This window comes from Choloepus didactylus (assembly GCF_015220235.1).
Source record: "Choloepus didactylus isolate mChoDid1 chromosome 11 unlocalized genomic scaffold, mChoDid1.pri SUPER_11_unloc4, whole genome shotgun sequence".
In the NCBI taxonomy this organism is placed as follows: domain Eukaryota; kingdom Metazoa; phylum Chordata; class Mammalia; order Pilosa; family Megalonychidae; genus Choloepus; species Choloepus didactylus.
The window spans coordinates 67,200-86,636 of NW_023637581.1; the positions used below are offsets into that span (position 1 = coordinate 67,200).

A 19,437-nucleotide genomic window follows, 5' to 3' on the forward strand; every position below is an offset into this window, starting at 1 on the left:
CCCAATGATTGCAGTAAGCCAGCACCCGAACACTTCAGGCTTTGAGGAGAGAGCATGTTCTTGCTGATGTCTTGTTTTGGACTTCCAGCCTCCAAAACTGTGAGAAAAATTCCCACTGTTTAAGCCAACCCATTGTGTGGTATTTGTCATACCAAACTAAGACTGGCAAACTAAGACACTTCCTTTTTCATTTGTGAGCCCTTAGAACAACTACGTATGACTCTTTCTGATATTTGGCATGTTCCTCTGTGTAAGGAGGGAAGTGTTTTTGTCAGGAGACTTTCTAAATAGTGAGACCCAGTTTCCCCCCCATGCCATTCACACAATAAATGACCTCCCAGCTTCTCTGCCTGGCCTGGCCATCACACTCCCCCCTTCCTTTGGATGCTTCTTACCCTGGGGGGACAAACTCTGACTCACCACCCTTCAGGGCCTAAAACATTGGTTTTCTCTTATGTGAGGCCTCCCCTGTCTATCCCAAGTAGAGATGATCATCCTTCCTTTGTCTCATGCCTTCACCTGGTCCATATATCTATGTTAGGCTTATGTTACTGCAATTTCTAAGTTCCCTCAATTATAAAACTCTGCTTTTAAAACACCAGTGATTTATAAATGGGATATAAAAGAAAATGCTATATTAATACTGCACATCAATTATACAATGCATAATGATTCTAGAAGTGATAAAATATTTTAAAATATGCATCTTATGATTGAAGGATACAATGACTAACTTGTCTGCTTTATCCAATAAATTAGCAAGTTCTTGGCAGCAGGAATCATGTCTCATTCTTATCATTACCAATGCTTGTCCAGTGCCTAGCATATAGTAGGGGATCAAGAAATATTTTGGGTGAATGAATGAATTGCACTAATTAGTCTTAGCTAACCATAAATTTAATATGGTTCAATACTCTGGTCTGGCTGCTATGAAAACTTACATAATATAGAACTGCATTCATAGAATTAAGATGTTCAGGTGACAGAAAACAATAATCACAAGGAGATTCAATCACATGGAATATGATGTTTAATATTTTAATTGAATATTTTTAAAGGATCATTGACCATTCAGGATGACCAGGATGGTATGCCCAGAAACCTTTCCTTATAAGGAAAGATGGAAAGAACTGGGTATACATAGCCTGGAAAAGAGAAGCAAGTGTTAAGCATGATAGCTATCTTCACACATTTGATGGACCATTCATGTAGGTGTAAAAAGGCCTGATGTGTGGTGCTCTAGAGAACCAAAGGCCAGTGTAGCAACAGTTCCAGGAGTCAATTTGGTTCTCTATACAAAATGCCTTTACAAACCACTGCTGTGAAGTAATGGAACAGGTTGTCTTGTGAGATAGTCAGCAGCCCATCCCAGGAAGTATCAAAGCATTGGGTAGAATGGTAGACTAGATGCCCCATTAGGCTTCCAGCAATTTTCAAAACCTCTGACTTTGTCTCCTTCTCAGGAGAGAACCTCCATAGCAACAGGTACAATTAAGAAATGACAAGTATTCTAGAAGATGATCTGAAAGTTAGGAAAAGCTAGCTTCTGGTTCTACTTCTATAATGGATTATCTATGGAATTGCATCTATCCATTCATTCATCCAATCAACCAACATTTAATGAGCACCTTTTGTATGCCATTCATTGTCATAAGTCCTAGAGATATAATAGTAAGCAAAATAAACTCTGATCATGAGTTTAGTGTTTAGTGCAGATAAGAAGAAGCACACATATAAATAGAAATTATAATCCATGCCAAATGCTATGAAGAAAGGTATAGGACGTTACAAGAGTGAGCTGTGTTGGTTAGAGGGTTCAGAGAAGGCTTCCTTGGAACTTGAGCTGAGAACTAGGGCCAGTCATTTAACCACACATTCATCCACTTAAATGGCTGCTAAATGGGACAGAAAATTCTAGCCCCACCATGACTTTAAGGAGTTTAGACATTGGGATTTGGAATCAGAAAGACAGTTTTTAACCTAGGGTACTCATTATCTTTGTAACCCTGGAAAAGTTCACCAGCCCACCAGGCCTCAGTTTACTCATCATCAAAGTGGGAAAAATAACAGCACCTAGGTTTCATGATGCTGGGAGATGAGCCCTGAGGCTGGCATAGAGTACTGATCCCTCAATAACTGGCAACTACTGTTACTAAAATAAATAGGAAACACCCCAGGTGCTTAGAAAGAAAAATGCCACAAACATTCTAGATATAGTTAGTTTTACTCTTCTAGTTAGTCAAGCTTCTAAAATCCTCAGGCTATTTGGAGAGAGGTAGGAATAATAACCAGAGGGTGTGGGAATAGTTTTTCTCTGTACCACTTGAGGGCAACAACAGTTTTCCCTACATTCTCTATTTCCTTCCTTAGAGTCAGACAGCCACTACAGAATGAAAAGCATCTTTCCTTCATGTTCAACCCATCCTTTCTTCTCCTTAAAAGGCAGAGAATGTTAGAAAAGACACTTCCAGAGAAAATGGGCCACCTCAGCTTCAACCAGTACAACCATCAAATGAAAATTCACTGCAGTGGCTCCCTAGCATTCCAGGAGGAAACTATCCCGGTATGAATAAATAATACAGATTTCAAGCAGGATTATGGATCTAAACAAAGGACAGAAAGCACATCAGGGCACCAATTCGCCACACATCTACATACAAAAGTACAGCCTTGTTTTCCTCCTCATCCCTGGCTTACCCACTTCCCACTGCACATGCTGGTGCAGCTTTGGAAAAGGAAAAGAAAAAAGCAGGACAGAGATAGACAGTCAGGCAGGAGATACAAGTGGAGCTGTGAGTACAGCCAGTCGTCTCCTTTCCTGTCAGCACTGTGGATTCCCACCTGAACTTTGGGGGTCAGACGATCGCCACGAGGGGCTTGACTGTCACAAGTGGTGTCACTGTGCACCCAGCCTCAGCCTGGCTGAAACCAGCCCCCGCATGGGTTGCCTGTTATCTCCCACTCGCTTTGACAGCTAATACAATCTCCTACAAATCACCAGATCCCATTAGGTCAGAGCAATGAAAATGAATGCCGTTTTCTTGATGGCTTACGCAGAATGGTCGTAATTTGAAGCACGCTTCCCTGGACCTGTTCTTCTGCCTGTCTCCAGCCCCTACCCACCCCCCATCCCTTCCCTGGCTGCTTCCCCCTCCCCTGCCCTTTCCACCCCCTCCTTGTCTCTGTCTTTCTTCTTCCTTTTCATACTGAATATACTGGAGCCCTGGCGGGCTGCCATTCTAACTGCACATTAGAAATGGTAGAGTTTTCCTCTATCTGATTCTATAAAATGAGTTCACCAGAAGGTGCAGACCCAGCACATTCATGGTTTTTCCTATAAATTATTTTAACACTGTGTCCAATAATATATATAATTTCAGATTTTCAATTTCAACTCACTGCTGTGTCAGCACAGACTCCACTGATATGTCTAACATATTTAGCTTAAAATGAAATGGATGGCATTTCATTATCAGGAAGATAATATTTTTGAATATGTTTCCTGCAGGGCAGGATCCATCATTATTCTGTCATTTTATGTTCAGTGTGTGTAATAGCTTTTTAATGCTTTGATGTATTTTATTTATATGTGTAATATTTTTCTAATACCATAGGACAGGTCAGCTCATTGGACACATTAGAAAATCTTAATTGAATGTTTTTAAATATTAGCAAGGCAGGAAAGGCTAAACAAATTGCCAATATTTTCATTCAAAATTTAATAAAGAGTAACAAAAAAGCACAAAAATTGTTCAGCCCTTGTTCTTTTGAAATGAAGAGAAGGTTCTCCCCAGCCTTCTCCTGGATTGTTTCCCCATAAATATATATATTTAGGGGAGGAAATAAAAAGATGAAGAAAAATCCCCTAGTTCCCTGAGACTCTGAAGCTGACAGGGTGAAAGCAGGGAACACAAGAAATATTGAACAAGCCCCAGTGTGAATGATGGAAATGCCTTTATTAGCTGAAGCTTCTGACAGTGCTGAGATCTTTAATACCACATTTCAGGCTCTTTGATGAAAGCCATGGAATGTTTGAAAGGAGACTTCTCAAAAGCTATCTTTGCAAAGAAAATGCAAAGGAAGGTGTTTCACCTTAAAAACTTTCAAGTAACCAACTTTGCTAAGGGCATTTCAAATAGACAAGTAAGTGCTAGAGAAGGCACTTCTCCCTTCTGGTTCTTGTCCCCCTTCTATCAAAGCAGGACCTTACTCCTCCAAATGAAAGATTTGGGAATCCAGTGGGGAGACTTGGTTTGTCTTCCTCACATAAAGCTAAAGAGACTCAGAAGCCTTCTGGCCACTGCCCATGGCTGGGAACCCTAGCTTGGGGTCACTCACAAGGAAAGGAAGTGTTAAGTAACATTTTCTTTGTTGGGGAAGCTCTACCTTTTCTATTTTTTAAAATACAGCCCCTATTTCTCTCACTGTTCCTCTCCTAGGGAACAGCAAATAGACATGGGTGCTAATTTGATGCTACCTCCTACCACCTATGGGACCCCAACAATTTACTGAAGTCCTCTGAGCCCAGGAGCATCTCCCTGTAAACCTGAGATAATAATTCCTGCCCTGGAGGCTGCTATAAGAATAAGACATAGTACATGTAGGTACCTAGCCCAGTCCATGGCTTACATAGTAGGCACAAAATAATAATTACAATTTTTTTGTTATAACAAACTGCTTTGCCATTAGAAGTAGGCCATCCTCTTCCCCTCCCTTCCAGTTCTCCAATCTAAAACTGGAGACTTCAATCTGCATGGTGATAAAATAGTCTCCTTCCTATAAATAAAAGTTGTCATCAAAGCACAATTTCAGCATTTCATTTACTCAAAGTTCCTTTTGCAATGAAACTCTCCAAGTTTAGCCCTAGGATATTTTAAAGAGGGTTTTCTGGATTGCTAGCTTAGTTTTTTTTTGTTTTTTTTTTAATGTTTATTTACCTCCTTGTTCTTAAAAGAGCAGAAAATTATAGCACAAAACTCCTTCACACAGAATCTGCCACTGACAATTCTTTGGATCAAATTTACATACTTGACAGGTCTTGCAATTTTTTCAAACTCTCCATGAGTGAGGAAAACAAAACACTAGGATAGGAGTCCCCTAACTTTCTGTAAAGGTCAGATAGTAAATATGTTTGGCTTTGCAGGCTCAATTCTGTCATCACAGTACAAAAACAACTATAAGCAGTATGTAAAGAATGAGCATGGCTATGTTCCAATAAAAACTTATTTATGAAAACAGGCAGTTAACTGCAGTTCTTAGTTTGCCAACTGACCTCTTATCTAGGACATCAATATGCCCTAGTTTCTGCATTTCTCAAGGACCAAAGTCCCAGAGAGAATAATCACAAAATCAAGCACAGGGAAAACAAATGGTCAACAATATACCCTTTAGGTTGGGCACCAGTAATTTAAGTCTCATATTATTGGATTCAGTATCATCTTTTATTCTTTTATCTGACTTCTTAGACATTCACAATTTGGTAGAAATTTTATCAAAAGGAAGTTTAAGTTTTTCATCCCAAGCCTCTATATAGATGGTTCAAAGTTAATCTACCTTACTGACAGTCAATTGGGCAATTTTGATAAGGACAAAATTAGCACAAATAGTCCATTCAGCAAACTTCATTGAACTATTATGTGCTAGACAGTGGGGAAAAGCAGAGAATAACACACAGACAGCCCATGACACCACACTTTCACAATGCAGTGGAAGGAGACAAATGTTATGTAATCAAACAAGTAAATATCAAGGTAAATTGATTTATCCATAAATACTAATGACAATTAAAATGCTGGTGTGACAGAAAGGAACTGGGTTGGTGAGAAGGGACAGCCTTGAGAGAGTGGACATCGAAGAACTCTCTGAGGAGGGAACATGATCTGAGATTTGGAGGAGAAAAGTGAGCCATGCCCAGCCATTTGAAAAGCTAGGACTAGTAACTCCAAAGCTCCAAGGCAAAGGAATCTTGGTGTGTAGAAGGAAAAGACAGGAAGCCAGTGTGGCTGAAGTGGAGGAAATGAGAGTCACGCAAACTGTTACATTTGCAAAGCTGTAAAGACCAGACTTTGTCCTCATCCACAGGAAAGTATTTGCACTGGTTCATTCCCAGTTATGATATTTGTTGGCAACACTGAAGAAGGCATCTTGAAGTGAACCCAGAACAACAGTCATAAATTTCTAATTACTCTGTTACAGGTCTCCTTCTCAATCCCATTGTTTTTATGTCTAAATTCCCACTGTTCTAAAAGTAGGTGGAAATAATTTACAGAGGCATGTGCAGATCAGCATTGCCTTATTTTGAGTTGCTCTTTCAGGAAACAAAACAGAAGTTGTTTAATAATACTCCTCTTCAAAGTTTTACAGCAATTTTCATCTAGGAATATCAGAGCACCGTGTCACAATTAAGTCATTAATCCTCATGACAACTCCAGCAAGAAAGTATCTGCTTTATTATCAGTGAGAACACCTGGCATTTACATGTTCATCTGGAGGATCCTATAATCACAGGCAGTTAATTAATGCATACAACACTTCCAGGAGGCAGGTCAGCATTCTGGTCCCCAGTTACAGATAAAGAAACTGAGGTCCCAAAAGGACAAGGGGTTTCCAGCCAATTTGCCCAAAATGAGAGCAGAATCAGAAATTATTTGCTTCCTTAATATTGGTATAGAGTCACTTTTAATGCACTAAGCTCTCAAACATTTAAATACTTATAATTGTGTACTGATTTTTAAAAATCACCAACTAACTTGGCTACCTGAGGACAGAAACCCAGTCTTCTTTAATATTTCCCACAATAACATATTTAGAATATGAAGTTTATACAATATTTTCACATCCCATTTCTCATTTGATCTGCATTATTACCACATAAGTTAATGGTGGATATTGAGGCCAACATTTTACAAGTAAGGAAACAGAGACTCAAAAAGATTACAAAACTTGCCACTAGTTACATGGCTAGTAAGAAGGCAGAATAAGAAACCAGCAAAATTGAAATTAAGTATAATGTTCTGATGTTTCCCTCTAACCTCCAAGATTTTTGTTATTAAATGGTTTGCTCCTGACCTTGATCCTAGGTATTTTATTTTCTGACTCCTGAGCTGATTATATGTTTTTAACACCTATACGGTTGTTCTGTGGCATGGACTGTAAGAAAAAGGTTATAACAAAGGCTTCCTTTAATTGATTATCAAACTTACTATAAACAAAAGGAAAACAGAAGCACTGTTTTTGTTTTTGATTTTGCCATGTTGCATTTTGGTGTATCCAATGAGAAAAATAGAAACCATTCTAGGTACTTCAAACTGGGGGGATTTAGTTCAGGGAATTGCTTTAAAAGGTGCTGAAAGGATGCAAAAGCAGAGGGTGAAGAAGAACTGAATTTGCAAAAGGAAAAGGGGTGAGATCCAGTCACTGATAATGGTCCTGCTGTGGCACTAGGGGAGATGATGCTGCAACCAGTTTTGGACCCACCCTGAGGGAGCTCCTCAACCGAGGCTGAGAACTCAGAAATTGTGCTGTTTTGCCTAGAATCAAGAATTGCAAACAATCCCCAGCAACAGCCACTCTCGGTGAGCCTGAAGCCACAGGCTCCTTTCTTCTTCCCATCTGCTGATCTCTTACCAGTGCCTCCTACAGGTAGAAGGCAACAGGAAGCCAGATGGCAAGGGAGCCAGGGAACACTGTGGAAGGGTGACTATGAGTCTGGAAGACAAAAGGGAAATGAATGGCATGTTCTGTTTTAAGAATGCTTAGGTAGATCACAGAGTGAGTGCTAGAGCTGGTTCTCATATCCAGGTCACCTGCACCTCAGTGACAAAGGAGACATTATGTAAACTACTCCCATGACTCCCCTGAAAAGATTACAAATAAAATATGCCCCATGGAAAATAACGTGCTAAACTGAAAGGTTGGAGTCCATTGTACTTACAGTTCATAGGGAGGATAAGGAGCCCCCCACCCAGGCAAAGGAGCAGTTGTCATGAATACAAAGATATGTCATGTGAGTCCCCCCAGAGAATATGGATCTCTGCTATACTAGGAGCAAGCAATAAAGTGATACTAAGAAAAGAGACAGAACGATAAAGCAGAACACACATGATACAGTTGGAAGGGAGTAAGAGGAAAGGTGGACAGCAAGACGATTTAAGGTTAGAGAGAAACCAGGAAGTATTCTCAGAGTAGAACAAATGAAAAAAAGATTTCTGGAAGAGTCTGTTGCCAAGGACAGAAAAGGGAAGGATGAGAGAATCAGAATGGGTTCACAGAGCTTAGATAAGATGACGACCAACCAGAAGAGCTTACAAGAAAACCTCAAGCATGAGGCTGGCTAAAGTCCACCAAGATCCTAAAGACAAAACTCAGGGGAATGGTGACCAAGTGCAATATGCTGCCTCAGTTTCCCAGAGATGTTCAGCCTCCAAAGGATCGAAGGCATCCAAGCTCCAAGAGATAGACTCTGAAGCAAGCACAATTCTTCTTTGGTCACTGTTTCCAGATCTAGTTCTCCTCATTTATCATACTCATAGATGATAATTGTAGCACCCCCCCTTCTAAGTGCCTTGATGTAGTATGGCTTTCCCACAATGCCAAACTGTTTAATTTTCCAGAACCAAGGAGTGGCAGTGGCTTGGAGTTGCCTGATTTCTTCTACTTGGTAGCTCTAAAGATTCTTCCCCCCACACTTCAACCAGGAACCCTGACCAAGAAAATAAATAATAAAATAAACACCTCAATTTCTCTCCTCCATCAACCCTCTCTTCATTTCCTAAGGTCCCAGACACACAGAAAGGTTATAAAGTTGGAGGCCAAGCTCTCTTTCATTGAATTCTAGGAGAAATTCCCAACAGGACATCCTCTATATGGCTATAGAAATCAATCTAAAAATGCCTCAGCAGGAGGAATGGAAATACAGCTGAAGAAACTCTCAATTAGTTTTGGAAGGAAACTTTTTCCTTTGCTCAGGATGGGTTTGCATGACCTCACCTGGGGTGCCCAATCAGTTCAAGACAATAGGAAATGAAGTGACTGATTAACTGCAAATGCTATGCCAAGTCCCATTTGGGTTGTGATTTCTGGCTGCATGTTCAGACTTACCTGTTTCAGGATTTGTGACATCTTCTTCACAGCAGTAGAGGTCCTTTATGGTATGTTCCTTATTCCTTACCGAATGAGGTTTAATTTTCTTAGCAAATCATTCAAGCTCCTTCAGACTCCAACACAAACTTATAATTTCAGCTTCATCTCTCACCATCTTTACATACCCATCCAGATACAGGCACTCAGCCACCATCTCTGAACCAACATGCCCTGTTTGCACTCATCATCTAGCAACTTCTACCTTTCCATATTCCCCACCTGACACCTGGCAAACCCTATCTCATGTTTCAGGGTCCAGCTCCAATGAATTCCTCCTACCTCTGTAAATGCTTCCATGACTTGAACCAGGCAAAGTCAGTCATACCCTGCTTTATGCTCCCTCAGTCCTATACATACCAAGAGAGATGAAAGTGCTCGGAGAACTTGTGCGTGCCTCTCCAACAAGCATATTCCTTTCTCCTGGTAACTTCCCCAATTTTCATTTGAGAGGGTATGGGGCTCAGGCATAAACCAATCATCCTAATTTCTGGCTGTATTTAATGGTTCAGAGATGGACACATTCTCAAATCAAGCCAAAGATGTAAGAGGAGAGGTTTGCTGCTTGCTTTGGAGAAAGACACTTCTCTGCTCTTTTTAAGAGAGCTCCTGGAGAAGGAAAATGAGGAATGAAGCTTCCTGCACACATGAGGAGATGCAATTTTAGAATGAAAGTGATGCTATAGAAGAGAGACAGAAAGAAACAGGATCCATAATGACATCCTGAATCAAACCAAACATGAATTCATTCAAGCTAAATGGGCATATTAAAAGAGCCCAAAACTGCCCATTATTGTTCAAGTAGATTGGAATTGAGCTTTCTGCTATAAGCAACTGAAAGCACTCTAACTGATACAAGTATCTATCACACCCTGTCACACCCTCAGTGGACCACAGAATCCTTGCAGGAGAAAGACCTGATCTCTCCTCCATATCCCCAGGCTCTGGCCTACCTTAAATTGTCAAAAAAATGATTGTTCCATGTAATCAAATTCAAGTAGGTTGCTATCCCACTTATTTTGAGGAAGTTCTGAAGCAAAATGCCATGATCTCTCAGCTTCTTCACACATAGTCCCCACCTGCCCTTCCTTTCTTGGATCAGCCCTCCCAGCTCCCAGCTCCCCAAGACACTGACACCTCCCTCTAGCCCACATTTCAAATCCATGCTGCCACTAGAGGCCAATCCAGTATGAATCTCTAAAACCAACATCCCCCCACATCTCTCCCTCCCCACTTCAACACCTTGTTCTGACCACTCACATGACCATTTTGAAAGACTGAAATTGTCTCCAAAACTGGTCACGTGACTCAGGTCTTTCCTCCCTCCTCTCTCTTCTCCAACCACAGCCAGAGCCATCTCTCTATAAACTGCAAATGTTATCAAGGTGCTCCCATGGTTGGAAAGCCTTTGGTGGCTTCCCTTTGCTCTCAGGTTAAAATTAAAATTCCTTCCTGCTACAATCAGTTCTGGGAGTTCTGGCCCCTGTCTCCTCTTCCCAGCTGCATTTCTCTCTTCTCCACTCCTTCACCATAAATTACTACAAAACTTCTGGATAAACACCAGCACCATGACACAAGGAACCCTCTCTTTGGGCCTTCAGATAAGCAACCCCCTATACCTGGAACACCCTTCCTCCAATTCTTCATCTGAATAAATCCTCCTTATCCTTCAGGGCTCAATTTAGCATCACCTCCAAGATGCCTTTTATTCTCCCCCTTCCATCCAGTCTGAAGGATCAGCCCCTCCTCTCCATCTCTAAAATAATCCAAATTTTACCTGTCCTGGCACTTAAATTGCATCATCTTCAACTGTTTCATATGTCCCCTCAGCCAGGAGGATCCATGTCATATTCACCACCGAATATCCAGGATGATGCCCTGTACACCGTAGGTACTCAAATAACTCTTAATAAATGAATCAATGAACTAGTGAATGAAGAAAATGCTGGACAATCAAAAGCATCCCAGCTTCCAGCTTCTTTCTTTCACTTTAAGACTGAAAAAATGTATTCATTCATGGTATGTTATTTTTCAAAAGTTTATCTGTTCAGGGGTCCACAAAATAGTCTCCCTAAAACCAATACAAGTCATTATCAATCTTTTGTGGCCTAATTTCACACTTCACTACTGTCCTTTCATCTTTCTACTACACATGAGTCTCTGCCCAAGTCTAGTTAAAGGTGAACTTTCTGGTTGCAGTGGTTGGTCACCCATGACACAGAAAATTCAAACTGTGAGCCCAATCACAGTAATTCCTAATATACTTTCCTTTTTCTCTAGACTCAGTGGGAAAGGAGGAAAAGATTCCTAACCAAGGAGGGGACTGAAGCACTGACTTCTCATCACCCATGCAGAACATACTGCCCTCTGATGGGAGAGGACATGGCCTTATTTCAGCAGTCTGCTGGTCTCCCCAGATCTTGGGGTACACAGCTCTTCACCAGCACTTCTTGCTCGGGGAAAGAGGGGCACCCCAAGCCTCAGGCTGACCTGGAGAGATGGCCACAGGCCACTCTGTCACCAGGAAAACAGAGAATAGCCCTCCATCCTGAGAATGGCCTGGCATTTGGGAGCCAGGTTGCCCAGATGTAAGTAAATGCACCTGTCCCTGCAAATGCTTTCAAAACACTTATCTAAGAGCCAGTTACACTCTTACAATTTAAACTTAGCATGGCTCTAATGCTACCAGATAAAGTACAGGACTCCCAGTTAAATCTGAATTTCAAATAGTATTTTTTAGTATAAGTATTTCAGATGAACAATGACTTTATTTTTAGTCTAAAAATGACCCAAGTGATACTTTTTGCAAACTTCCCTAAAAATTTGCTCACTGTTTGAAATTCAAAATTAAGAGTTCTGTATTTTTATTTTCTAAATCTGCCAACTTCATGTGGCATCAAAATTCAAACTGCTGCATTTAATCAGCCTGCATTTCACTTACGGTCTACAGCTTCAATTATCTCATGAATAGTCTAGTAATTAAAGAAAAAAATGTTTTGATTCAAAGCAGTAATCCCAAAAGAAGATCTTTCCCAGGAACCCTGACCAAAAGAATGACTCAATAAGGGTATATAGCATGGATTTCTTTTGTTTGTTTACTTCAATGGAAGAGTTTGAATCATGGTGCATCTCTTCCCTCTCATTCGGGAGTTGTGTGGAAGTTTCATGCAACTTGAGCTACCAGCTTTCTCCAAAGGGCAAATATAAAAGACATCAGAGGTCCCCTAGGAGCTCACTCTTCTCTTTCAGAATCATCAAAAGCTGGCCCTCTTCTTTGTGAGAGTTCATCCACTCATTTCTCCTGATCCCATCAGGATCCAGAGATGGATGAGTAACTACACAAGCAAGAAAAGAAGAACTGGGTTGTGAGCAAAAAGCCACTCAGCAAATTCTCCTGGGGCTCCTCAAAAGAAGGAGTCCAACCTTCTGCATTAGTTAGCTTGACTCATTTGCTGTTCATGGCGAGCAGACTGAATTCCAGCAGCCTATAATAGTTAAATAGCAATGCTTTCTTTCGCTCACTGCTCTACAGTGAGATTTCCCCAGCAGTAACTCACACCATCCCCAGCACTCTAAACTGCAAAAAGTGTGTCCCATTCTCTCCGCTCCTGCATCCACAGGCTATTGGACAAGGTGTCTCTATCAGGGGTTTCAGGTAAGTACACTCTCATTTCCCTTTCATTTTCTGTGCAAAATTGTAAAGGAAAAAAAAAAGTCTGAATTCAAAACTTATTTCCAAGTCAGAAAGTAAGATTCTTTAAGTCCCTTTTCTAAAACAGAGACCTCATCTTCCCTCTTCTTGATGTGTCATCAGAAGCTTTAAAAGCAATCCCCTTGTGTCTGTCACAGTGATTTGAAAAACTAGGCCAGTGATGATTCTGTCATTTAGTGGTGCCATGGCTTACATGCCCCACTGTCTTTCATTTCTATGCTTCAAAATACTAAGTGGGCCACACCGAGGCAACTTTTTATCACAAAGTACTCTGTAGAATGGTTTTGGAATACCGGGAGGAAAAGGGAGATGGGGTGGGGTGGGAGGCAACTTTTGCATAATTGCTGTTTATTTCCGAGGCAAGTCACTAGTTGGGAAAACATGTATTTGAGGGACATTTAAGGTTTGGCACCTCCATCCTTGACTTCAGTCCTTGGAACTGCCATTCGCATGGTGACATTTGAAACTTGACCCTCCTAGAAGGCCTGGTTGCCAGACAGCAGCCACTTTGGCAAGAAGGAACTCGAGAGGGAAGGGAAGAGGCTGTCTCCAAAAAGGAGTGAGTAAATGTCTGCCCCAAACCCTGTATCAGCCCAAACAAGCAGCTGTGTTCAGAAGGTTTCTCCTATCTTGTAAAGCCAGAAAAGGTGAGCTTTTCTAGGGAAGGCTAGAGAAAAATGTACTAAAATGCATGAGGGAGAGAAGGCGAGAGCCACCTTTTTAGAAAAATGAGAACGGGAGAGTGCAGTTGTAAGATGAGAAGAGTGATGATTTCTCTCCACAGCCCTTCTGCCCCCTTTTTGGTATGCCAGAACCCCAAATAGCTAAAATCTGCAAACGCCTCCCAGACTACAGGGACTTGTGGAGGCCTGAGTTGCCCTTGAGTCCCCCTTCAATTGAAAACATGTGTTTTTCCCTAGAATGTCCTAACCCCTATTCTCTTTAGATTAGGGCAAGCCTTGATGTCAGGAAAGAAGTTAATTGAAGCTCTTACCTTTAATGCCATCCTTGTCCCTTACTCCTGTACTTCTGCTCTCTTCCCCTCTCACTTATTTCCCTTTCTTGACAGCCTCCCACACTTCACCCCCCAAAACAGCTAAAAAGAGAAGAGACAAGATAGGGTCAAAGAGAAGAGAAGTGGATGGTAAGATGAGATAGGAAAGGCCTGAGGATCTACAGAGGCCTTCTCAGACAGATTTTCTCTCCCAAAGAAGTTGTTGAAACACTTCTAGAAAACAACAGACAGAACACGCACCCCATCCCATAAGAAAATAATAATGACAGCCAACACTATTATAAAGCTTGCACTGTTCTATGCACTTTACATACGTTGACTCATTTAATCCTCACACATCCCAAGAAATAGGAACCATTGTGCCTTTAAACAAATGAGAAAACAGGCCCAGAGAGGGTAAATAGCTTGTCCGGCACCACACAATATGTAAGTTGCAGAACCACCAGGACTCGAACCAGCAACCTGGCTCTGCAATCTGTACTGTGCCTACTGTGGGCTCAAAGTGTTCACGTCAGTCCAAACCATCCTCCCACTCTGTTGATACCCTGTATCTCCTTTTCTCTTGAGACTGAAACATGCCAGCTTCAATCCACAAATCAAGGTCATTCCCCAACCTACCTGGATCAGTCTGTAGGGTTCAATCAGAGAAGTAGTAGAAAGTATTAATAAGATTGAATCCTGCCTGATTAATGGGCTGGAGGTGCATGTGTGCGATTTGTTATATAGCTTTCATCTTATGCAATGTGGGAGCAAGTTAAGCCATCTCCATAAGGCTATTGTCCTCATATCTACAGCTGAAGCTAGAAGTCTACAGGAAAGGCTTTTGGGAAGGGAAGACAAATGGAAAGTGGAGGCGATCAAGAGCAAGCCAGAATCCCAAAAGAAGGATCAAAACTCCTGGTAAACTCTAATTGCCTCTGACCTTGACAGTGTGCCTTCCCTACAGAAGCCAGGTCCTTCGGCATGGATCTGAAGATACACACCTGGCCCACAAGTCACAGAAGCTGAAAGAGGATCTAGGGGAAGGTGAGCAGAGGTCAGCCCAGCGCTGCCTCATGCCAACAAGGTGAGCCAGCAGAGACGCGACAACATTTGTGAGCTACAACATGGCCACCACTTTACCTCCACCCTCCAAATCTGAACAAGGATCTCTCTTGTGACCTACCCTATCTGGACAGGTACAGGGAAAGGAATTCTGGGAAATGTGGTTCAGCCCAACCAAATCAACACACTGTAAAGCCACCACACAACTTAATTGAAACTGTTCCAAACCACAGTGCTAGTGCAGTAATCCCACTGCCAAACCAACTTTGCCACTCAGTAAATGTGGGAGTCAATGAAGCACAATGGTTAGGACATGAATTTGAACCCAAATCCAAGTTCAAATCTTAGCCCTAACAGTCACTTACCTTCTGACTGCTATGGACTTTAATTTCCTTATTTGTAAAATTGGGGTGATAATACTGTCTTCATTAAGTACATTGAAGATTAAGTGAGAATACCTGTAGAGCATGAGGTTATAGAACCTGGCAAACAGTAAATATTCAGTAATTGATAGCTCTTATTAATGCTTTCTAACTTTGCAATAAATTATACAATTATCAGTTTCATTGAAGGTTCTTCTTCTCATCAATGTAAGTTCTTATTACACTTTATGGAGAACACCACCCTGTGAGGTCTCCTCATTTAGTATCCCCATGCATACTGAGTCTTATTTAAAACTATCCTTTTAGTTAAAACAGAAACTATCCTTCACTAAGATACGATTAGGGGCTCTTTTGAGCACTTGTGCTTCATATTGAGGATGTTTCATCTAAATATTTTTATTTTAAGCCAGGACAAATTGGTGATGGGAAAACTCAGACACCTGAAATAGAGACCCCTGGGCCCCACACTGCTAATTAAGTTAATGAAACTGCAGAGCTGTTTGATCTCTATGAATTTCTGGATCACTAAAACTCAGCATTGGCATGAACCATAGAAGCAGTTCAATCTTCTCCAGAACACTGTTGATAAGTGTGGGTCTTAGATGAGAAACTCACTACAGCTAGAGGCAAGCCAGTTCATATGGAGACAATGCCGATTTTTAAAATATGTCCCTTAAATGGCAGATTTTGCCACCTTGTATATCAGAGCTATTGGTCCTTGTTCAGCCTCCCTGTGTCACACAGAGTAAGTCCAGAACATTGATTTTTAGTCTTGGAGAATTTGATTAATTCTAGGACCTACGCCACCCAAAACTACAACCCTTCACACATTCACACTCAGCACATAACCTCAGGGGCTTTTTGGACCTCCTTTAACTCTTTGTCTCCAAGTCTCTACATGTCCTCCCCTCATGTATTCAAAGGCGGCTACTCCCAATTTCTTCTTTTATGTAGGCTTCAATCCCATCAATTGTTTTTTGGCAAGATTTCAAGATCTCTTACTATAATGGGCCCATTTGACCTGGGAAGTTCAGAATATGGTGACAGCATCACCACTCATGTTCTGATTTAATACAGTCCAATATTGCATTAGCTTCCTTGGCAACCACATTGAAGTATTAGCTCAACTTATATTGAACTGGGCCTCAGTTTTCTGTTCTGCAGAGTAAGACGGTTTGGGGTAAATTACCTCCAAGGTCCTTCCAAATCTAAACTCCATGAAGTTATTAAAAAGGACCCAGCTGAAGGTGGAAGCTTCACCAGAGCTTATCGTTGTTTAAGGAAGACATGGAAGAAGAAAATGGCAAGGAGTTATGGGCAAGTTATTATTATTATGTTTGTGTAAGGCTTTGGCTCATTATTATGAGAATAGGGTCTAAAACAGATTTGTGATATTTACCAAAATGCCAATTTAAGGGGTAAAAGCTTTTCTCATACTACTTTTAAAGAGGATATTCAGGTTAATAAAGAGATTTTGTGAACATTAATCCCAACTATCTTGCTTGGAAGATCACTTTTGGTGCGTTATTACATTGTCCTAATTATGGTACAGCAAAGAAACACTGTACGGTTTATCAGTTGCTCAGAAATGAGGGGTTCCAATCACTACCAAGTCCATCATTGAGCATTTATGCATGTGGAGGGAACATATGAATGTGTAGGCTCTAGTTCAGCTGGTGTTCTACGGCTGAACTCCCCTAATTTAAGTAACTTGAGACCAGATGTGCTGAAAAGTGGCAATTTATCTAGATTAGTCATTGCATGTTGATAGACACAATCCTCTTTGCAAAGCGCATGGCACATCCTGATCCTAGAAGCCTCAACATTATGAATTCCTTTCACTTGGTTGAGTGTTTCATTTGCCTGCTAATACAAAATTCATTGAGCAGCAGGCAGCAAATGGAGCTGCTGGGGAGTTCTAGTCCAATGCACCATGATCCTGCAGCAGTAAGGCTAATGGCAAAGAGGGCACCCCAGAATAACCCACTAACCTGTTTGGCATAATAGTAGGCTTTTTGCATATGTGAAGCATGTGTACAGGGTTTACAATGATTTGGGGAAATTCTGCAAATCTGACCACCAGAGACCAGGACCATTTCCACTGTGGTTCTGTAACTACTCAGCAAAAATGCTTCAGAGTGTTCAGCAGGGAAAGAAAATGTGATAATTGTGGGAAGATTGGACATTATATTAGAGCGAGCTCTTCAACACAAAAAATAATGTCTGCAAAATGCTAGTTTCAGGTCACATAACACTGAATTTCCATCACACTGCTTTGAGGATGCAAAATGAGGGAGAAACAGCCAATAATGGTTAAATCTGAACAACCAATGGGAAACCACCCATGGGGTCTCCCCAAAAAAGGATGAAAGGGAAATGGACATGCAAAGGCTCAAGGTCACCATACAAAATGCAGGATTTTTAACTTCCAGCTGCCAGATCTGAAGCATGACATTTCAGTTCATCAAGGCATGAATAAGGTCTATTTTTAAAAAAGACTTGTGCCATCCAAATTCATACAAGATTAGTTTGTATGGAAAACACAATAGAATCCTTTACAGAAGAAAAACAAGGAAACCATTTTGGGAAAACAAAATGAGATGAGGTGGTACCTTGGTGAATATGTTGTCTCAGAGCTAAAACAACTTCCGTGGAATTTCTCTCACTTAAGTTTTCCTGGACCTATATCTACCCTCTTTTTGGTATAAAGTGTAAAAATATTGCCAGTATTAATTTCTAGTTCCCTCCAAATAATGCCTAAGGTTATACAAGTAGTAGATGGCAGAACTGAGGTTTCAATTACTCCTGTAGGACTACAAAACTTCTGTTCTTCTTCACTGCCCTACCTCACCAGGTAATTGTTTTTAAGTACATTCGTTAGTAGAGGCTTGGCAAGGACACAGTAACAAATAATATCTAAACTCTTACTGGTTTGACATGTCACAAGATCTGTTGTGGGTCATGTAGCTCTCCCAGGAAGCTCTTCTCCAAACAGTGACTCAGGAACCCATAAAGTTTCCATCCTGGACTACACCATCCAGAATCCTTGCTTTCCAAGATCTCTGTGGTACAAAATCAAAGAGAAGAGCATCACACTGATGGTGATTAAGTCACATGTGTCTTGCTTTGGTGACCAGAGGATAGAGAAAGGGAGGGTATGAGGCTTTTAACTTCCTTAAGTGAGAGGCAGAGTCTGCTTCTCAACACAATGGTGGATTACCCCCAAATGGAAAAGGGGACTGAAAGCTGGACAGCCAAAAATATTGTTTATTGTATCTACTATGTACAGCCACCAGGGCCAAAACCTGTTTAGAAATCAAAATAAGTAATGCCTGACTGCAGCTTTGACAGAAGACATGGTCTGAAAGAATGATCTACAGGATCAGCTGTAATTTCAAAGATAATACAAAGGAGTAAAGCAATGGGGAAGAAGCATGAAAAATGTTGTTTATAGAACTAACCAGTCTTAAAATTCCACCTAACTGATGAGGTCAACTGATGAGGTAAACTAAGGCTTTTCAGTTACTCAGAAATGAAAAAAATATGTATCTAAAAAGAGGAAGTGTCGTAAGATTTGAAGACAACGTTTTTTTTTCCTTGAACATTTTTTTTATTCAACTATTCTCTTAACATCACTGAAACTGAGTTTTCTGCTCTGGAAAATTAGTAGTAGTATTGTAAATCTCCTTGGTAGTGTCTGCTATACAGCAGGCACTCAAATAGTATTTTCTCCCTTTTCTTGAACTTTGGTAATTTTTTACTGTGTTCAGTAAAGGAAATAGTGGTTGTCTCTGTCAAGGGTTGGTCTCAGGGATACATTCTTTGATGTCAGTTTCATATAACTACCGTTACATGTCACAGTCACTTCCCAAGGGTCTTGTTAAGTGGCCATCCAATTAAGTTGATGAAATATTTTTCCAACAGTCTTAATGGACAATAATTTATTCATATATCATGCACCTAAACTAAAATGTATCTGAACACTAATTTATTAGTGTATCATGCCTCCAAACTAAGACATATCTGAACACTAGACCTCAATGTCTCAAGTCAGCATTACGACTAAAAAGTAAGATTTTCAGACACTGTCAGGCCAGCAGAGAAGTTACACCTATACCAAGGGTTCTCAACCTTGACACTACTGA

General features: G+C 40.9%; 1 long non-coding RNA gene across 1 annotated transcript in view; it reads right to left on the reverse strand.

Moving 5' to 3' along the window:
• Positions 1-16,319: 16,319 nt before the first annotated feature.
• LOC119524715 overlaps positions 16,320-19,437 on the reverse strand; it is an 86,689-nt gene continuing 83,571 nt past the window's right edge. The window contains exon 3 of the long non-coding RNA XR_005214870.1: positions 16,320-18,354. This is a non-coding gene — a long non-coding RNA (uncharacterized LOC119524715). The remainder of the gene's footprint in view (positions 18,355-19,437) is intronic.